General features: G+C 41.0%; 1 long non-coding RNA gene across 2 annotated transcripts; it reads left to right on the forward strand.

The window, feature by feature from the left end:
- The first annotated feature begins 7 nt into the window (after window positions 1-7).
- LOC130149746 (uncharacterized) lies at window positions 8-7,706 on the forward strand. 2 transcript variants are annotated; one of them, XR_008822000.1, is made up of 3 exons: window positions 8-591; window positions 1,008-1,216; window positions 5,058-7,706. It is a non-coding gene; the product is annotated as an uncharacterized LOC130149746 (long non-coding RNA). The 2 variants fall into 2 exon arrangements; XR_008821999.1 differs by having other exon boundaries at window positions 8-1,216.
- Window positions 7,707-8,876: the final 1,170 nt, after the last annotated feature.

The following is an 8,876-nucleotide window of genomic DNA, read 5'->3' on the forward strand; positions in this document are numbered from 1 at the left end:
AGCGGCCCTGATTGGCCCGCTGAGCTGGCGGGAGGTGCCCGCGGCCGTGTGACGCCAGCGCGTACGTGGCGCAGAGCGTGCGCGGGAAGTTTAGGCCGCCGTTGCAGAGCGGCAGGAGGGGAGGGGGCGACGGCCCGAGAGGATGGCAGGGCTGGCGGGGACTACGCTTCCCAGCGTGCATCGCGGCCGCGCCGCACGCGGGGCTATGGGCGGTGCCCTCCGGGACCTGTAGTTTAGGGGCTCGGCGGGGCCTCGCCGCGCGTTGCCCGCCGGGACGTGGAGCCTCGTTGCGGCGCCGGGCTGGGGCGTGGGGCAGTGGCGCGCGGCGCGCCTGCCCTCGGGAAGGAGGCGGTTGGAACGCGGCTGTAAATAAACTTCTCCACCAGCCTGGGTGCTCTCCGCATCACAAGGGTTCCCCAGCACTCTTGAGTGCCTGCCTGGGGCACCGGGTGGGGGCTCTGTACTGTGGCCAGTGTAAACCCACGACATAGAGGCTGCAGCCGCAGTTCCAGGCCCTCCTGGGTGTGTGCAACAGCGCCCGTCGTAGCTGTGCACGCTGTGAAAAATGGCTGATGGAAGCCGAAAGTGATGGTGTGAAAATTAGTTTTCTTGGTAAATAAAGGCAGGCTTGCATCAGTTGTGGTTTGCCGAAAGCAGCTTGGAAGTGTGAGTGCTTTCAGAGGTCTTGGAAGCCAACGGATGCCTTTTGGAGAGTATTTTTTTTTGTGTACCTCATGATAGTTCATGTCAATCTCATTACTTTTCTGGGCCTAACCCAGGGTCTGTGTATGTGGGTAGATGATACACAGCAGTAGGAGAACTGAGGAATTATTTCCATGTGTTACATGTTCCTTAAGTTTCATGTTAAAATACAAGAATGTTAAATATTCTTAATCCTTCTCAGTTACATGTGTGTACAGCAAAACTCCTGAGGAAATACTTTTTGATCCCTTTATGTATGTTAAAAAAAAAAAAAAGTATTTAAAGTAGGTTTTTACTACACACAGCTTGCAGGCAGCCTTGCACAGCAGCTGATGGAAAGCGTGTGCTCAGTTGGCAGAGAGAAATTGTGTGTCACCACCATGGCCTGTCACCCAGCCACAGCGTACAACCAGCTATTGTGGAAGATACTCATGCTGTTAATTGTCTGGCAGCTGTGTTGCAAGAGGGAGCTTCATATGTGCTGGTCGCATTCCCCAGAGCAGCTTGGTGTAAGGTGAGCGCTGCACAGCAAAATGATGGACAGGGTAAGAACAAGGTGGGCAGCATGGTGTTGGATTGGTGGCATTATGATGGGGCATGATGTAGGGATGGAGTAAGGAAGATGGGAGTAGTTGGGAGGGGAGGGAGCGTCCTGAGGAGAAATGAAGGAATGTCAGTATGGGTAGAAGAATTGCGGTAAGGGGAAGCACTCACAAGGAGAGTTGACCCAATGCTGCTTGATTTTCAAATAGGCCATTCACTGCTTTGATTTGGGAGTACTTAATTTAGAGGTTACCTATAGAGAGGGGAATTCATTTCTTCATTTTGATTGAACACTTGTTTTGGACGTTCAAGGAAGCCAGCTGGAACAATACAGATGAAGATAGACTCAGTCTTGGTTGTGACAGCTGAAAATGGTTTATGACATCTGAATTGTGATGATACTATACCACATACAGGAAAATTGTGTAGCTCCCCTTTGAAGTACCGAGATATAAAAAGTTAAGTACAAATGTTTGACATTTGGCACATTGATTCATATTTTTCCATGTGAATGTTAGCGCTATTCTGAATTATTTTGGTGACCATGACTTTTGAGCATCTTACAGTTCCCACGAACAATTTGTTTCTGAGATGTCAGTGTCACATTATCAGCTCTCACATACTGTGGGAAAAGACCGTTCTAACCTGGTCTTCATTTACATTTATGACTTTGGTACTACGTGGGGGTTGGGTGGTTATGGGGTGGTGAGAGAACTTCTGTTCCAAAAATATTCTGCCCACATGGTTACCATGATGCATTCTACTGGGTAAGCATGTTAGACCAACCACGCAATAGGAGATTCTCTATGGTAGGCAAGGTTGATTGCTGTTGTGGAGTAAAGCATTTCCAGTGGCCCCTGTAAGCAGATCCACTCACTTCAGTGAGCACCACATTTTAACTTTAAATCCTTACTGTTTCCGGTTAGACCCTAAACCAAGCTGTTTCCTGCTTTGGGAATCCTACATACCTTTGCTTATAGTGAGAGAGTATATGAGAGAAAAAAACACACCAGAACAATTAACAGTTCTGCTTTCATGTGCTATACAGACTTGAACACTTTTAAAATTATTTTAAAATCATTTAACATCATACTTCCCATGCTGGTTTCTATACCTCAGCCAGCTTAACCTGCCACTACTTAAACCTGATTTCCTATTACTAGCAGAAACACAGGCCATCATGGAGGAAGCCAAAGTATTTTTATTGTTCAAGTGCATTTATTACAACTGAGATTTAGCTATAGTAGATGCAATGTTCCAGAGGAAGTTAGACACAGAGAGAGGCTAATTGAGAAGAGATTTTTTTCCAGCTGATAGCAAACAACTTCACAGATGGAGTGGTACTCCTGATCTGTTCCCTGTAGACACACATATTGGATGCTCTTGGTTCGTTCACAAAGATAGCTAAAAGCTTAATTAAATGCTGGAACCTGAAAGGATTTATCTTGCTTTACACTTGCAAATATATTCCCCAAATGCTAAAGATGAGAGAAGAGCAGAGTTAGTTTAGAGATGCATTCACAGTACTAGAATTTGAACCCTCACTAATCTGCCCTTTCACTTCATATGGGAGTTGTGAGCCCACTGATCGGCAGAGGACATCAGCAATGTGCTGCTGCATCTTCATCTGTCGGCATGGAGAGAGCTATACCACACAGCTTTATTCAGCTTAAAGGGAATCCTTTAGGATGACAAGTTTAAAGCTGGTTATCATTTTTTTACAGCTGGTTTTGGGGAAATAAAAGGAAAATTGTTTCTCTAAGTCAAAAGCTGGGCACCACTGCAAGCAGATATTTGAGCCAGAGAACACTACAGTTGTGGGTTTATCAGTTAGATATGTGACTGACTTTGTACCTCAGAACTTCGAATTTTTAAAAAGATACCTGGAAAGAAAGTTTTTACAACTTTATTGGCTGATGATATTAAACCACAGATGGTGTCAAAGAAGTGATGTAGGTTTAAATATGAAAGAAACAAAAAGGAAAGACATGGCAATCTTTAACTTAAAGCAAACATATTGAAAAAGCAACATAGCCTACACTAGAACAGTCATGGGTAAATGTATAAAATTTTATGTTCCAAGATTAGTTAACTGTAGAACTAAACACTTGGCTTTGGAATCTTAATCATAACAATGCTGTCTTTAGGGTGGGGTTTTTTCCCACCTTTTTCTCTCGTTTCCTTATTTTAAAAGTTAGATGACATTCCATAGCAAGTAATAGCAATTTCCAAAGCAGGGCACATTTTGAACTAAAGAAATCATCGGCTGCCTTTCACCTCATAAACCAAAGTTTTAGTTAAATTTTTCTTTCTTCCAAAAGCTGAAAATTTGTTCACATGCAAGTTAAGTAAGAGTCCCAAAATCTTTCCAAAAGCAGTTGTTGCTACTCTGCTAATTCTCACTTAAGACTTTCATTTCTGGACAATAGAAGATACTGTTGGTCTCATTTAGGAGAAATTTCTGCACACTTACCAAGAAGAATAAATATCTACGACTGTGAACTGCCTGGCTTTTCCTTCCTAACCCAGATAATCCACTTCTGTAAAGCAAAGCAAAGCTTTGGGCGTTTGGGTGTCTGATTCCATCAGTTTTAGAAAGAGAAAGATCAGGAAAAGTGCTGAAAATAATACATGCATCTGGTTAAGTAATGGACTGAAGCAACTATCAAACAGGCTGAAATTGCCTCTCTAAAAGAACACCACTCCAATAGCATCCTCATCATAAGATTACGTTTCAGGGAACATAATATCTTGAAGAAAAAAATGTAAGTCTAATAAGAAAAAAAAAAAACCCCAAACACAAAAATGCTGAAAGTTACCTCTTCTCTGGCTGCTAAACACCACACAGCTTTTCGCAGCGTCTAATGGTCAAAACTTTTCAAATACATACCACAACCACCCAAAGATAAAAAATAAAATGAATCTTTCAAATGAAATCTGATTTGAAATATGAGCCGGAAATTTAGATTCAAAGATTTTTATCATTGTATTATTTTCATTCCAAATAAACTTGGTTTACAGAACAAAAGATTTTTTTCCTCCTTAATACCTCTTCTGAAAATCAGTCCAGGTTGTTTTTCTTTTCGCTTGACAATTTACATTTTCATTCCTTATCACAACTCTAAATTTTTAATTCCTTCTGAGCCAATTATGTTTCCCTTTATGTAAGCACACCCAGCTTTCTTCATATGATGATCTCAGCAGTGCTTGTACTAGAGATGTTTGTCTCCAGTAAACTTAAAAGTGCTTGTTTATTTGAAACTTCTGATACTGAACAATAGTCTGTGTTTCAGAAGTTGTAAAAATACAGATTATTTTAAGTGTTTGGACTATTTAGGCTTATTAGAGATAGAGGTAGCTCTGGATTTTGTTTGTTCTGGATTCCACATTTCAGGAAAGCCTTGACCATACCGATATTTTAGGTATTTCCATGTTAGTACATTGGGTAATTACAACATGAGTCAGTGTTTGTCAAAGCATCCATAAGGGCTAATCTGTTTAAATTCATAACATTTTAAGGCACTGCTGTTTCTGTGTTGATTCTTGCTTAAGGGTGCTTCATTTCAGGTCATTAGAATGTGCTATTTCCTTCCCTCATTCATAAGACTGTCAATAACAGCAAAGATAAATAAACACAAATACAATTATTCTTCCGTGAATCAAGGTGAACAGAGAGGGCTAAAACTAAATTGGAATGAATGAGTCTATGAAATAGAGAGTAACTTTGCAGAGTCTGATTTCTTGGAGCAAAACTGGCTCATCCATGTGATCATCCATGATAAAGTGACTTGGTGACTCTCTTCCTGGAGCAGATGATGACTGTTGCCAGCCTACCATTACTTGAACAACGAACGTAGTCCACTGCCTGTCAAGATGTGTCTCTGTTGGCTGCTACAAACTGACTCCTATTTTGATCTTTTTCATACTCTGTGGACGTTTGACTGAAGGGCTGTCTTACTCTTTAACTTGCATGCTGGAGCTGAACGGCCCTTAATATACGATGTATTCTTTTCTTTTGAATTTCCTATTTAAGAAATAAATTAATAGTAATGACTCAATACATGCTGTCACCCGCATTCTCACAGCAGAGGAATCTAAAAACATCCCCTGACTGCCATGTGCTCTGCAGGAGAGACTTCTCCAGACATCCTTATGTGCAGTTCTTAGACCTGACATGTAATGCCTGTACCATTCAGGTCCTCCTGAGCAGGAACACACACTTGCCAGTCTTTATTAGGAGCTCTTCTGGGACTGAGCAGCTCAAAAGTTCTATGATTGTTATTTTTTTTCTAGCGAACTGAAGTATATTTAACACATAAGAAGCGGTTACTATCCACAAAATCTTGTCAAGAGGAGTACTAAGTTCAAGTACTGATTAGAGCCTGTCTGTGTAGTTTCCCCTTGTTATTTTTGTGAAGAGAACAAGGGCATAGCATGGTAACAGACTGGAAAACTGTAAGATTGCTTTTGCTGTGAGCACCAACAGAACTGCCACTTCTCCCTTCAAAATCTTTGAGTACTTTGAATTTAAACCTTCTAAAAGATGGAAGTCAAGGTCCAACCCCTAGAACATAAGAATCTGCTAATGTGTGAGAAAGCTACATACCTCCTTGTCCTCATTAGAGTTTTACCCAAACTTGGTTAACTCACCCTGGATCATTTGTGCCACAACCATTTCCACTTTACCCCACAGGCAGGGCTGCTGAAGGGGCTGGGGTCTCCAGGGTCTTTCTGTTTTCTGGCTGTCCTGCACACATGTGGTGGTACCACAGAAGAGACAATGACCAGTCCCTTCAGCTCTGCACCGAAGGGCTTTGTTAATGTCAACAACCATTTGAACGGGAACAAGAATTAATTTTAATTGCCAATATTCTTACTGTAAACTATTGAACCTTGGGGCCTAGTGTCTTTCAACGCCATTTTGCTCTTTGATATAATTCATTAACTACCTGTTTGAGTGCTAAAATTAGTTAACACAGAGTCCTAAGTGTGAGCGTTGTTTAAATACATATTACTAGGCTATTCATATCATTCTAGGATTAGTAGCCATGTATGGTAATAGCAGAGTGTAGTCTAGGTTTAGATGTATGAGACAGCATATGTCTGAACTTGTCAGAGCCACTATTAGCATTTTTAAATCCCCTGGGTATGTACAATTTCTCTTCTCTTCATAATGAATATGTATAAAATTGAGTAGGACTGCCAAGTATTGGTGGCTCATTTCTGGATTTATGTATATGAATGGCAAATACAAAACAAAGTATCAAAAGAAGCAAGAATACCAGCCAAGAATCTCATATATCTCATGTGCATTATTCAGGCAGGAAGAGGCTCTTAAAAGAAAACATCTGCAATTAGTTATAATACTTTTGAAATCATTACATGTCAGTAAAAAAACCACAACATATATTGAAAAGAATATGTTTAAATTTCAAAACAATCTTAAGAAATGCCACTGTTGTTTCGTTATCTCTCAGGGGGTTAATGATGCCAGTAACTCTCACTGAGAGAACTGGCATTTTTTAATAACTTCTATCACAAAAGTCAACCCACGCTGCTACAGTCTGATATGAAGGAATATCATTTCCAAAACAAAAATAGTTCTCCAAAACTTCTGAATTTTTTCATGCATTGAAATGTTGAGTTGTATTACTTACATTAGAAATGACATCTGCCTGTCACAGTCAAGGTGACCTATATGATTTATAATTTTTTTATCACTTTTGTGGTACTGCTAGTTTAAGGGTATAATTTTGTCTCTGTATTCAGCTATAATGGTACCAGATCAGGGCTTTGTTCTGTTATCTTCTTGTAGAGGCCAAAATTAGTAATTTTTATAAGATTTTTGCATTACTAGCCTCTGCTTCAGAGAGCCTAGAACAAATACATTGTAGAAGCAATGTTGTTGGGAAGGATGAGTTACAGAGAAAGAATTGTGTGCTCACGTATCGCAAGGTAAAGATGATTTTGTCTCTCAACGAGTTGTAAGAATGTCTTCCAAGTCCATTCCTACTGTGTTTCTGGAGGCAGTGCTTTCTTTAGCAATAGAATGAAGTAAGCTTGTTTCTTTGTTTTCTTGTACCTGATGTTGTCATTTAAACCAGCACGTGCTCCGTGAAAAAGCTGATCTGATGACATTTTGCAGTCACTTTGTCCAGCTGTGAGTAGTGGCAGTGTCTGCAGCTGCATGGGCATGGGTGGAAGGAAGATGCAGTTTTGCAGCCTTATCCTCCATCAGGAGGTCATCAGTGTGCTTGCTGCCCAGACAGAACCACTGTGAGAGCGGGAACTCAACTCTCCCTCAAAACCTGTGTTGCCAAGCGGCAGAGAAACAGATGAAGCAGCACCTACTGTAATCAGCCACCACTGTGCGTGCCCAGTTTGTTGTCCCTTTGAGATACACGATGTTATCCCTTCCACATTTGCCATTGTGAATAAACCACAGAGGCTCATTGCTCTCAGGTCCCTTCCTTGTGTTGCTTCTGTTCGTTGATCTCTCGTCCACTCTGCTTTTCTGTGTGATGTTAACAAGGTCATTCTGGAAACCCAACACAGGCCAAGAACAGCATGAGATTTGTATTATGTTAAATTTACACAGCATCGGCAGCTGAGGCTGAATTTTCATTATCCCTTAGCAGTGTATAGTCTGAGGCATCTAGCTGAGAAGCAGTGATACTATCCTGAATAGTTTGTACATGCTTCAAGGTCAGCTTGTAAATATAGCTATTTTATTGCAAGGGAAATAAACCGTTTTAGTCAACATTCAGGACCAGGACATTACTGGAAGGGCAAGAATACCTGTGGGACGTTTGTTGGGTTTTTTTTATTCAGAACACTTTGTCCACAAACTGATGCAAAGAGTTTTTGTTTCAAGAAGCCAACTCCAAAATCACATTTCCTTGAGGTGACTTGTCCAGTAGTGCAGTAGTGCAGTACCTGCAGCGCAGTTAAAGGAGGTTGGCAGTGGCCCATGATATTTCAGACTTCTGGGAGAACAGTGAATTGTGGAACATGGTTGGGTTGTGTGAGCCGTCTTGGTTGATTCAAGGCTGGCTTAAATACAGCAAAGCACTTACACACATTGCTTAAATTTAAACCAATCAGAGTATTCTTATGGCTTCATGTTCAGCATGTGCTTCTGTACTTCACTGGAGAGAGATGTTACTGTGTATTGCAGGTATATCAAGCAGGAGGAAAATCTGTATTGCTGTTTGTTGCATAAGGTCGGAGGCTCAGATCTTTCTTTAATTAGTGTATTTATTTCACATGCTTCAGAGATCAGGGAAAAAAATTTTTCGGTTTCTCCACTGAGGGTCCAGTTCATCAAAGTTCTTAGCTCAAGTTAGCACTGTACAACTTAAATGCCATTTCCAGCATTGGACAGGACAAAACCCTAACTGACACATCTGCAAAAACAAATGAAGCCTGGGATGGTGAATACATTTCCAGAACTGTGGGAACTGATCGAATGTGACATTAAATCCATTTGGCTCTTTTTTATTAGCAGCCACTTGGATGTCCAGGCAGGTAATTCAGAGCAAGTGTGTTCCTTTGAGTGATTCAAAAAAACTGGAATGAAAATCCATTTTCAAATCAATTGATAAACACTGACCAAAGGGGCAAATATTATG

Source organism: Falco biarmicus, chromosome 5, assembly GCF_023638135.1.
Source record: "Falco biarmicus isolate bFalBia1 chromosome 5, bFalBia1.pri, whole genome shotgun sequence".
In the NCBI taxonomy this organism is placed as follows: Eukaryota; Metazoa; Chordata; class Aves; order Falconiformes; family Falconidae; genus Falco; species Falco biarmicus.